Source organism: Alligator mississippiensis, chromosome 2 (assembly GCF_030867095.1).
Source record: "Alligator mississippiensis isolate rAllMis1 chromosome 2, rAllMis1, whole genome shotgun sequence".
NCBI lineage: Eukaryota > Metazoa > Chordata > Crocodylia > Alligatoridae > Alligator > Alligator mississippiensis.
The window spans coordinates 240,611,028-240,623,727 of record NC_081825.1 but is presented as its reverse complement, the minus strand read 5'-3'; the positions used below and the strand labels follow the sequence as shown (position 1 = coordinate 240,623,727).

At 43.5% G+C, this 12,700-nt stretch overlaps 1 non-coding gene across 1 annotated transcript; it reads right to left on the bottom strand.

Moving 5' to 3' along the window:
• Nucleotides 1-2,900: 2,900 nt before the first annotated feature.
• On the bottom strand, nucleotides 2,901-2,971 carry TRNAG-GCC (transfer RNA glycine (anticodon GCC)). Its single transcript has one exon. It is a non-coding gene; the product is annotated as a tRNA-Gly (tRNA).
• Nucleotides 2,972-12,700: the final 9,729 nt, after the last annotated feature.

Sequence of the window (12,700 nt, the reverse complement as noted above, 5' to 3'; positions counted from 1 at the left end):
AGCTTTGGGTTGTCCAAGTTGCCCACAGCAGGTCTTGACAAAGTGACATGCAAAATGGCAGCAAACACTGACATGAGTGCTCCGCTGTTCCTGGCTCTGGTGGTGTCACACTGGTGTCGCACACAGCCATGAGATGCTGTAGACAAGGTGTCTGCTTCTTTGTTCTCTGCTCCACCACACCCTGGTGCAAGTGTCTGTTGAGAAGTGCTTGCAGACATTCTTGAAGAGAAATATCTATTCTGTTAGTCCAAGAATTTGAGCTATTGGAACTCCCCAGACCAGAAACTCCTCTTTATGGCAAGGTCTTCTATCACGTGTACACAGATTTCCTGTCAGCCATTCCTTATGCCAATTCTACTCTGCGGGAAGCTTGCTCAGTTCCCCCAGTGACAGTCCTGGTTTAATGAAAACTGGTACTGAAGTTAACATGTTAGGCTAAAAACAGAGGACCAGTTTATCCTGGGATAAAGACTTTTATCCTGGGATCCTACAGATGTACAAGCCTATTGTTCCAGTACCCATGAAGTATCCAAATTAACACTTTGCCCTGGGACAATCAAGGCTAATTCAAGGTAATTATCATTCAAGATGAGTGTGTAAATGATTATCCCTAGCCTGTTTTGATGCAAGTAAAAAAACTGGGACAATCACTCCCAGTTTTTGATAAAACCAGCAATCAGTTTTTAGCTCTAGATAAAGGAGTTCTGTTTTTGGCTCAGTGAGCCAGAGTCTTTCATTCCCTCTCTTCTTCTCCTTGTCCTTACTGGCATTGTCTATATCAAATGCCTATCTGGCCTTCCTCATCACAGTATCTGAGCAACTTACAATTACTCCTCTGTGAGGTAGGGAAATGCTATTATCTCCATTTGAAAGTTGGGCAATAGGGACACAGAAGCAAGTAGCAAAGCAGGAAATTGAAGTCTCAGGATCACATCCTACCCACTGGATCTTCTCCCCCTCTATTCATTGGTTATTGGTGGTTTGCACACTCACTGCCAGCTTCAAGTAGTTGAAAACAAGTAGGGAAACAAAAACTAGCAAGATTTTAAATATAACCCACAAGGGGTTTTTGTCTCTTGGATGATACACCTGAGGGTTTACATTTTCTGGATTTTCTCTGCATCTGTGTGAATCTTAAGAACTTACTGTTGTCATCTTAGATCAAAACTGAGATTTCCATGTAATTACAGGATTCTAGGAGATGAAGCTTTAGGTGCCTCCTCCAATATTATGAAGCTTATGATAAATTGTGAGAGATCGCACCAATATATTTCAAGCACCATTATACAGCCATTTTCTCACCTGTTTGCATGTTGCAGCTCAATATTACTCAATGATGACACCCATGAAAGGGTTAATCATAAAGCCAGATGCTCTCAGGAGTTTTCAGGAACTTTGTCCTGGCCTCCAGACCCAAGGTTAGCAAATAAACCAGCTTTTTCTGTGAAAGCAATGCTTACATCTCACTATCATTGCTAGAAGTTTTTTGGTGTGTGGGGTTTCTGTCAAACCAGTTTGAGCTGATTCCCACAGTTTACAGATGATTCCTGTTCATGTATCTGAATTATACCCTGTCAACTTATCTCCGTTCCCTTCTCTCTCTGGCCTATACTTTTTGCTTTTTTTCCTCCTTGTTTCTTGTAGTCTGAACCAACATGCTTGAAGCTGTTGTCTTATTGGCCCAGGATTCTGTATCCTATTATCTATGCTACTAACAGCCCATTTACTCTTCTATTATATGCTTTCTACTCATCTTTCATTCATCTCTTTCTGTGGGTGACTCCCACAGAGGTTATTCTTATTAGAAGGGCAGTATCTGCTCAAAGAACAAGGAGAGAGCTTAATAGAACAACTGTCACACTTGTCTCCACACACTCAATGCCCTATGCTCTTTGCTTACTGGTGAATTCCCCTCCCCTTCAACACCCTTTGCAGCCTCAAGTGATGAATGCTGTAGAAACTTGGACACCTAGCAAACCAGTCAGATTCAAGAGGAGATTGGCATCCCTTTCCTAAAACTGCACCCAAACAGGCATTGACAGTGGCCATTGGCATCACCAGACACTCTGGCCTTCTTGACAAGAGTGGAACTTTCTAAAATGTGCTTCCTCCCGCTTTGCTAATAGGGCTCCAGTCCAGGGGTGTGTGAGCAGCATGGAGCACACTAGTACAGATCGACTCGTTGCCATCAACACTTTTAAATCCAGGGCTCTTTCCATAAGCAAAGCTACCTTCTGGGGACCTAACTCTCACTGAAAAATCAATAAAAATTGAACTCCCCACCCAGGTCAATCAGACCTGGATAGAGCCCTGGCCTGGAGCCTAGGAGAGGCTGCTTCTGCCTCTGGTCTGCCCAGTCACATCAGGCAAATCATGTTATTCTTCTGAACTAGAGTTTACTTGTGTGTAAAATGGGGAGGCTGATACCAGTCCTTTAGTCCTTGCTAACAACCCTGCTTATGAAAGCCATTCTCACAACATATAAAAAGTGGTGACAGCTAGTGGGCTGTCTGGGTTTTAGCCACACTACGAGATTCCTAAAATTGTCCTCAGTGCAACACTTCTTACAGAATCTGTCAACAGCCTCAGGAAGGATGCATTGCTCCCCATAGCTTTCAGTAAATTGACTCATCCAGCTGTTGAGAGAAAGGGTTTTCCCAGCTTTCATTTATCTTGAACTTAATTGGTTTATGCTAATTTACTCAAAGAGTAATTGATCCTGGGCTGGAGCCTATTATGAAGCCAGTGATGAAATAGTTGGGAAATTCTGAAGGACAGACAGGTGAGGAGTTTATTTCAGAGCCTGGATTCATAGTCAAGAAATGAGACAGAATGTCAAACAAGTATCTTCAACCAGGACAAGCATGGTAGAAGCATACTAAGTAATCATCTGGAGTACCTGCATTGGCTGGGAATTGAACCCAGGTCTCCTGCATGGCAGGCAGGAATTCTACCATTGAACCACCAATGCTTGCTTGTTTTGGAATTCCACAGCCAAGGGGAGTAGGGTGCTTTGGGCACATAGACCTAGAGCTGAGAAATCAGCTCTAAACCTCTTTTTTCTGTTTTCTAAAGTGGCCTCTGATTTTGAGTGTCAATGATTATTTTGAACATTTCTGCCTGAATGACTTACCTGAAGTTACATAAAGAGTCCAATGTGGAACTGAGAAAAAACCCCAGAAGTCCTGTCAGACAGAGCCCAATTTTCTACTGTCTTGTAGACCAGTGGTTCTCAACCTTTTTTGTACCAGGTCCCATTGTAAACATAGATGGCCAGTCCCATGCCAGTGCCCCTCACTCCTGACCTGCTGCCCTCTGCCCCCAAACCCTAGTTCCCCCCCTCCTCCCAGTGTGTGGGGCAAGGGATGAATGTGTGGGGAGGAGAGGTGGATAGGCAGCCTCTCACAGGCTGGAACTCTGCCTGCTTGCAAGGGAAAAGCTACAGCTTCCTGCGTTTTTCTCCTTTAAAGGAGAATCCATTTTTAAAGTTAATTTGCAACTCTCATATATTCTTGCAACCCGCTTTTGGATTGTGACTCACAGGTTGAGAAACACTGTTGTAGGATGCAGTCACTTGCACCTGTGTAAAGGCTGGGGACTTTGACTAGGGTGTGCCAATGCTTCTGTTACGACCAAAGCCAAACGTTCCTGGCTAGAAGGTCTTGCCCCTGTGCTCATGGTCAGACCAATCACCATATTTGTAGTCAAAAAGGAATCTTAACACCTGGTCAGATTGGTATGGACTGTGGGGGATTTTGCCTTTCTCTGTAGCAGTGGGCATGGCCCTCTACCTGGGAACCTCTTGAGCATATATTGACATTTCATAGAACCAGGGCATTTGCTGCCATGGTTCCCCTGCTTTACCTGTGACAGCTTAGGGTCTTAGGTCTGTGTTGTGTTAGGACTGATAGGAGTCTTATGCAGAGTTTAGATTAGGGTTTGTAAGCGATGGTTTGACTAGGGATGATCCTGCCTCAGGCAGAGGGTTGGACTAGATGACCTCTGGAGGTCCCTTCTAGCCCCACTTCTCTATGACTGTAAAATGAGTATAAAGTGCTACCAAGTCAGAATTTTCCTTGAGTTATTGTGGCAGTAGCAGTGTTCGTAGCTATAAAAAAATACTCAAGGTTCAGGCAATGGAGAGTCACCCGTCCTCCCCATTTTATGCCAAACTTTCAACCACAATAAAGTCCCTGCTCAGATTTATTAATCCCTAACAGAAATACAGTATACCTGGGGTATGATGGCGTCTGCCTAACTTTTCCTCCTAAGGAGTTAAATGCACAACTACAAAAGCACTGTCCCTCCTCTGGAGCACTTAGGCTCAAAGAAGAGAAGTAATGTATTAAGAGGGGAGGCAAAGGGACATCACCACAGACACACAATGTTTATAATTCTCAAACTATGTGTTAAAATAAATAGGTACAATAGATTCCCACCTGTCTCGACTCTTAAGAGTCACTGGCCAATTTCTAATCAGCTGTGTGGCAGAGGTGGGTCCTGAGGAGAAACCTGGAAGACAGTATGTATGCCAAGGATTTCATCTCCCTGTATTTCTTTCATGTGAGGTTATGGGAAGTTACTTGCTCACTTGAATGAGCCCCAACTCCAATCCCTGATGTTATCATCCTAGCCTCTTTTGTTCTGCATCAGTAGGCTAGATGCAAAGACCAGTGAGTTGTCTTCTCTCACATTCCCACAACCAGTCATTTCCCAAGACATGGCAACAAAGCCATCACTACACAATGTGCAAACAATTGCTTCCTTTCTAAGTCATCTCTAATGCTGACCTAGAGATCTTTGGCTAGAACTACCTGATGATGACTAATGCACTCATTACACATAGTGTTGCCTAGCTCAGTTCTGCAATGATACCATATAGCAAATGAACCTTGTTTTCCTAAGCCTGGTTTGCCCTTGTTCCCACTGCAGTTGCTGGGCAGACTGAGCTGTGGTCAAACTTGGGGCAGGTAGAACAGGTACTTGGGGCATGACTAGGCTTGTTCAAAGTATAACTTCCTATTTCTCTTGTTCTCCCCCCTCCTCTTCACTTTCCCATAAAATCTCCCTTTGTTTTGACTCTCATACTCCTTTCTGTTGTGTCTGTTTTCTTTTCCAGTGGGAGGGATCTTTGATATGCCCTGCAGAAGTCTGAAACTTCAGACCTGATCCAGAACAATCAAACATGTTACAGCAACAGCTAGTTACATTGCACCTTTCAACCTAACAAATTGACTTGAGAATATCTCAGTCAATAGGTTCTATTGATAGAATATCTTCTATCAATAGGTTCACTTCAATCACCACACAAATGCAACCATCACTAAGGTGGGATCCTGCAGACTTCCTGCGCTGGAAATGCTGGTTTCAAGAACAAAAATAAAAATTAATTTAGCTAGTTTAACATGCTGGGGGACTTTTGACTTATAATTAATATAGACTGGAGATTAGCCTGGATATTGGGGGTTAGCATGCCTTGCAAGTGCCCTGGGAATATCAAGCAGACAAGGTTCCTTGAGTGAATTTGATATCTTTTATTAGACCAACCCAAATTGTTGGAGAATAGTTAATAAGCAAGCTTTCGGGTTCAAAAACCCTTCGTCAGGCTAAGGAAGTTTCAGCAGTTGGTGTGTTCCTTAGCCTGACGAAGGGTTTTTGAACCCAAAAGCTTGCTTAATAACTATTGTCCAACCATTTGGGTTGGTCTAATAAAAGATATCAAATTCACCCAAGGAACCTTGTCTGCCTATGTCCTTAGACCAACACGGCTACAACCCAAACCCCTGGGAATATTAAGACATACAAAAAACTAGAACTCTCGGTTCCAAAACGCTACCTTTTATTAGACCAACTGGGAAATCACAAGAAAATTGTCCTTTCAGCAAGCTTTCAGGATCAAAGTCCCTTTGTCAGGCTCTGGGAAAAGAATAAATGGTACAGGATGGTAAAAGTCTCCATAGGTAGGAAATAAACTTCATTTTTGCACAGAGGGAGCTGAAGATGGAAGGTCGTCCCTCTGGGTCCCTGAGAGTGTCTTTGTGAGCTGTGCTGAGTGGCTCTTTGATGTGTTGATCAGGTAGAATTCCTTCCCTGGAGGTGTCAGATGGCAGGCAGGGAGGTAAAACATCTTTCTTGTTGTTCTTCAATGAAGTTTAAAATTCAACATCGGCTAAGATTCGGCATCTTCCATGTTTATTTCCTACCTATGGGGACTTCTTACCATCCTGTACCATTTATTCTTTTCCCAGAGCCCGATGAAGGGACTTTGATCCTGAAAGCTTGCAGAAAAGGACAATTTTCTTGCGATTTCCCAGTTGGTCTAATAAAACGTATAATTTTGGAACCAAGAATTCTAGTTTTTTGTATGTCTTCTTGTCACAACTTCACAACACAGTATGTCTTCTAACACAACTACCAAGTATACCCCTGAAACATGGAAGATGCCGAATCTTAGCTGATTTTGGATTTTAAACTTCTTTGCCGAACAATAAGAAAGATGTTTTACCTCCCTGCCTGTTATCTGACACCTCCAGGGAAGGAGTTCTACCTGATCTACACATCAAAGAGCTACTCAGCACAGCTCACAAAGACACTCTCAGGGATCCAGAGGGATGACCTTCCATCTTCAGCTCCCTCTGTGCAAAAATGAAGTTTATTTCCTACCTACGGGGACTTTTTACCATCCTGTACCATTTATTCTTTTCCCAGAGCCTGACAAAGGGACTTTGATCCTGAAAGCTTGCTGAAAGGACAATTTTCTTGTGATTTCCCAGTTGGTCTAATAAAAGGTATCATTTTGGAACCAAGAGGTCTAGTTTTTTATATGTATTCTTGTCTCAGACCAACACGGCTACTAAGTAGACCCCTGGGAATATTAGTGACCTCAGGAGTAGGGTTGTATCTTGCCTACAAAAATGTCAATTTTCTTACATGGATAGTGTTTGGGTTAGTTGGCTCATTGTGAAACACAGGTGGGAACAAAGCACGGGTGGTTTTTACTTTAGGGTACCTAGTTAAGATAATCAATACTATAGTCCCATGTGGGGTTGACCTTGAGTGGTTACATGGAGGTAAAACCACAATGACTTATGTTTACTGGGATTTGGCATCAAGATAGGCTTCGTCTTCAGGGCAGAAAATGAGGTAACATGAATGAGTCTTTCCAAACAAAGTGCTGCTGCATTGTTTCAGGTTCTGTTAGTGATCAGCCACCAAATTCATACTACAGGCCAGAAGCCCTTTGAGTGGGGACCAGCACCAAGTTACGGGTTCAGCAGGAATGTTGCTTGGCTTCAGTTGAGTTTCACTTTGAACCCTGGTGCTTGTCTGCAGTGCGGTGCCCGGGGCAAAGCCTGCAGAGGCACCCCACCTTTGCCTCATGCACAGACTTGGGAGGCACACGCCCCCTCATGCTTGCTCCTCATATGCAGCAGCATGAGCCACTCTCACCCTGTCCTCGTGCCCCCCCAGATGAGCCGCTCTCAGCTCCATCCCATGCCCTGCTCTGGCTGGGCAGTGCCTGTTGGCGACCCTTCGTTTCAGCGCCTGGGGCAGTCTCCCCACTCAGCCCACCCTTGCTACCTCCTTGCTTGTCTGAGCCAAGAGCATAACTGCTGACTTGGCCCGTGTTAATGAAAGCCATGCTTTCTGTCTCATGCTAAAGACTGCTCCTTCACCAGCATAGCTACTTAGTACCATGCTGGGGCTCTGCTTCATCAGTACCTTTGATTAAAAAAAACAAACCAGGGACTGATGGGAGCTGAAAGTAAAACCACTCTCCAAAAAAGCAGATTCAAAATCATGTTTCAGGGGACACAGAAGCACAGCCTGCCTCCTCTCTCCTCCCCAAAATCCTTGCCCCTTGACTATCTGCTGAGATAGTTTTTGCTTAGGGGCTACCATCATCTACCATAAATCTTTATGTCTTGGGACTTTTATCCAACTAAGATTAGTTTTTTTGGGATTCAAATGCCTCCAGGGAGCTGAACGGATCAAAGGTCTTGCCCTAGCCTAGCAGCCTGAGAGTTAACTCACTGCTCAGTTTGACTGATTCTCACACCTGCATAAGTGAAATGGGTTAGCAATGACAGTAGGCTCCTGACTAAGAGCACAATTATGAGCTCAGAGCTCACGGGAGCTTCAAGCACTGGTTACTGAAAGTCAGGGAGCAAAGTTTAGCAGTGAATTAATCCACATTAGGGTTTATACTAAAGTTTATGCTGTAATTATAGTGGAGTCATAGTTGGTTCAAATTAGCAGTGTAGATGGGACTTTAACAGTGTTCAAGATGTGGCCTAAACTCTTGGAGAGGTGTCTTACTTGGTCATAATTGTAAGGTAGGTGTTTGGAGCTGTCTTCACATTGTAGAAACATAGAACTGAGAGGACCTTTTGTATCATCAAGTGCAGGCACCTGCATTCTTTTCATAAAGGTATGAAGCTCTATTATGAAGTAGTTCCAACTCCCACTCTTCTCATTAGAAGGCTGTTTCAGAACTTCACTAATTAAAAAACCTCTTCTAATTTTCAGCATAACTTTAGCCGTGGCTAGTTTATGCCTATTTGTTCCTGTATCAACAGTGTCTTTTAGTTTAAACTGCAATTCTCCTTCCTTTGTGTGTAAAATTTGAGCTCTCCATCTAATAGTGAGACGCAGTTCTAGGTGGTTTTTGTCTAGAAGAAAAACAGTCACTGGCTATGTCTACCTTGAGGATTTTCTGTCTCCCACAACTCCATCTGTATTAACAATTAGTGCCAGAGCAGCCACTTACGGCATTACTACCAAGTTGTCTTGCCTTTCAAGGTTAGATGACAGCCACTCTCTGGTGGCACTGCCCGAAGCACAAACAATTGAGCATGTTCAGAGCCAGATCCTGGAGAGTGTGTGTGTGTGTGTGCGCGCGCGTGCACGCACGCAGTGGCACCTCCCTTTGATTCTTGCTCCACCCAAAGTTTAAAACCAACTATCCAGTGGTGGCAGCAACATTTCTATTCAGGCAGCAGTAAAGAAGTCAATTGACTTTGTGGTTCATTTAATCACCTGGATTCCTTTTAAACTCCTCATTCCACAGGTGTTAAAGACCCTCTGTCCTTTTTTAATAGTTTTGAAGATGTTCCACTAATCTAGATATTTTTTCTTCAGCATTTTGCTGTATGATAGCTCCTCCTCTTAATGTAGCTCTTATTTCAGAGCCCTGTAAACTTTTTTTTCAACTCTAGCTAAAAACATCAACTTAGATCTGGAAACATTTACTCAGATGAACATCAATGTAGGTGTGAAAATAACTCTCAGGGAAGTATTAGATGCACTGTCAAAATGCTCAAGAAGGCTAGATTGTTTTATGAACCTGAAAGAGATGTACATTTAATTCTAATGGCAACAGGACTAAAGGAACAACATATTTTAATTATGAGACTTTTTGCCAGGTTTTTTGTGTTTTTATACATAATATATTATATAGCACATTAATGCACATTTCAATACACTTATATTTGTTTTTGCTTAAATCTTAACATGAATAATACAGTGCTAAGCCCTTAGCATATTATAAAGCTTATAGTTTCTTTTTACCCAGAGAAAAGTGTGTGTTGTGTTTATATATGATGATATGCTGCACCATCTACATCCCCTTTCAAAATCCTGGATCTACCCATGAGTTTGTCCATGTTAGACATAACCTACTGTGCTAAAGACATTTTCATTTTTCATCTTATGTCCATCTATTAACATAAAGGTTCAGTACCTTCTGGTACATGTTTTGTCATTCTTGGTGCAGCTCAATGTATTCCGGGAACTTTTGATAGGTGTCTAGGTTGTGGGACTAACCACATCCCTGTCCTACCCTGGGACCTCAAGCTTTTGCCTTTCCCTTTCCCTTTCCTGGGTTAAAGTTTTACAATTTTCCTACTCAGACTGGGTCCTGAGAATCAGAACCTTTCGTATCAACTGTGCTTAGCTGGCAAGTAGGACTGAATGGAGACACTCGCAGTTCTTCCTTTCAGGGATTTGTGACCGGTGATGGATACAGCAACTAAAAGCTTTCTTAAAACCAAAGCCGTGCTTACAGGTTTCCCTCAATTTATGCGGGTTCTATATATGTGAATTCACTCTTATGCGATGAGCATATTTAGACCCATAATTCATTATATGCAAGGTAAATTAGATCTTATGCGATCAGCATAGATGCCCCCCCACCCAAGGTGCAGCCCAGGAGCAGAGGTAAGTGGGGACAGGTGGAGTACGGTGCAGCCCAGTGGCTGCAGGCAGCTGGTGCCGGCCGCTCCCAGGGCTGCTGCAGCCAGGGCTGGGGTGAGTGTCTAGTCCCTCTTCTTTGCTGCCCTATGCAGCCCTGAGAGTGGCACCCTCCCCTCGCCCCTTCCTTAGTCCCAGCCTTACTCCCTCCCTCACCGTCATGGGAACTTATCCCTATTTGTTACATTGTAAAGTGGGCTGCTCTCCAGGAATGCATGTACAGCATAAATCGAGGGAAACCTGTATTTTACAGTTGAAACAAAGCACGGAGAGGATTGTAGAACAATAGTCTACACCTGTGTTTATCTCAACTCTAGCCCCTACCAGCCAGTGAAGGTGACCTAGGTAGGCCTAGCTTCCTCTGATAGCTCAGCAGGTGTGTGTATGCAAGTTTGATTCGCCTGAATTATTCCTCTGCTTTTGAGAGAGAGAGAGAGAGAGTGCGCACTTCTTTGAAGAGTCAGTTTCTTTGTTCTTCTGTGTTCTTTGGCCCTTGTGGACAAAATTAGTTTTTCAGGTTGGCTGGAGAGGAGGGAAATCTTCAAAGCCAGCAATTTTGGGTATTTTCTCTTAATAACTCTAGAGTGTTTGCTTACAGGTAGTATATTACAGGCAGTTATGTTTGTTTTTCCTTCCTGACCCCTAGAAAACTAAAACTATATTTGTAGAGCACATATCCTAGGAACCAGGTCAGAATGCAGCTAGTTATTAACTACTGCAGAGCAGCACCAAATCTTTCTCAAGAAGTACTGTGGAATATCAGTACAGGCACAGGGGAATATTGGGAGGAAAGATCTTTACAGAGATATCCCAGAACTCATTTAGTTCTGGCCTTTTTCCAGTTTGATTTCACAACATGGAACAGGCCTCCCAGAATGCTCTACACGTTGGCAGAAATGAAAGTCTGTGCTGAAGATTTGCATTCTTTTAAACTACCAGTGTTCCTTGTTCCTCTGTGATAGATTTAAAACTTCCCATGAAGTAGCTGAGATGAATGCTATTCAGGGGTGAAAATCCGTAAGAAAATTTAAGCTCAGTGCTATAAGGTGTAAATTTTTTCAATGAGGAATACTCATGGCTGCTACCTTCAGAATCCATATCGGCGAGCTGTACTGCTACTTAATAAAAGCAAACTGTTGCAGTTTATCAGCAGATCTCAAAGGCCATTTTTACATGTGCTCTGAGGTGTGTGTGGGGGGCATTCTAAAGAAATATTCTTGGGAGCTGCTCTAATTAAAAGACCCACAGCATCTCTTGTATTCAGCATCCCTGTGCTTCAAAATGGCAGCAGGGGCACTTTAACTATGGCTGGCTTGATGAGCTTTAGTTAAAACATCCCCACTGACATATTGAAACATGGGAACACAATACACATGACATTGAGGCTGCTGGAGCATTTGAATTAGATTGAGTGTGCTCGATGGGTTCTAATTAGAATGTGTTGGAGCAGGTGCTGGGCATGTATTTAGGTGCCCAAAGTATTTTACAAAGGGGGTCAATGCTCAAGCTAGTTGACAGCCAGAACATCCATTGTTTAGGACATTCAGACATTTCAAGCAGTTTTGTGTTCCTGGTCAGGAAGAAACTTGGGAAAGTTTGAAATTTCCTGTGGAAAACATATTTTTTTCATTTGAGGAAAAACTGAGATGTTTCCATCCAGGGATATTCAACACCCAAACAAAACCTAAGGCTCAGGGTGTTTCCTGCTGGAAAGTGAGGCAGGGGATGTGAGAAAAATCTGAGAGCCCCATCTTAAACCTGGTTTCATAGGGATTCTAGGCTCCCAGCAGCAAAACCAGGTGCCTAGAACCTGAGAGCGTCAGGCAGTGCTGGGCTTCCCAAGCTCTCCCCATCATGGACCACGGAACCCTGGTCTATGGGGTCTCCAACTCTGGGACAGCCAGCATGGCAGGGCTATCCCAGGGCATCGTGTAGTCCCCAGGCATGCAAGCAGGAAACAAGGCTGTGCACTCCCAGGATTCTGCCCATATTTTAGTGGCTGCTCATCAAATCTGAATGGTTTCCACCAAACATTTCAGCATTTTTATTCCTGTTTTACCACTAGGGAAGTGACAGGACCAGGAAGTACACATGGCCACATGGTGTTTGGGGGCCTGGCCTATACTTAGGAAATTTTGGACTGAGATTGGTCAGGACATGAGGACCAACAGCAGCTGCAATTCTCCTGCAGGAGGGAAGAGACCTCTTGGAAATCCAGAACAGGAAGCAGAGTTTTTTTATTGAGTCACCCTGAGCTTGGGTGTGAGAGCCTTGTCTGAGGATACAGAGGATTAATCCTGACAAGCTCTTGTTAGCTCCAGTCAGGATATGAAAAGGCTTGGCATAGGATTAGAGTTTTCCCTGTAGGAAAACCCATCCCCCCACCCAAGGACAGCCAAGTTTGGGAAAATATGTAGGCTAATATTTATTTTAGAGTTATGAGCAAAGA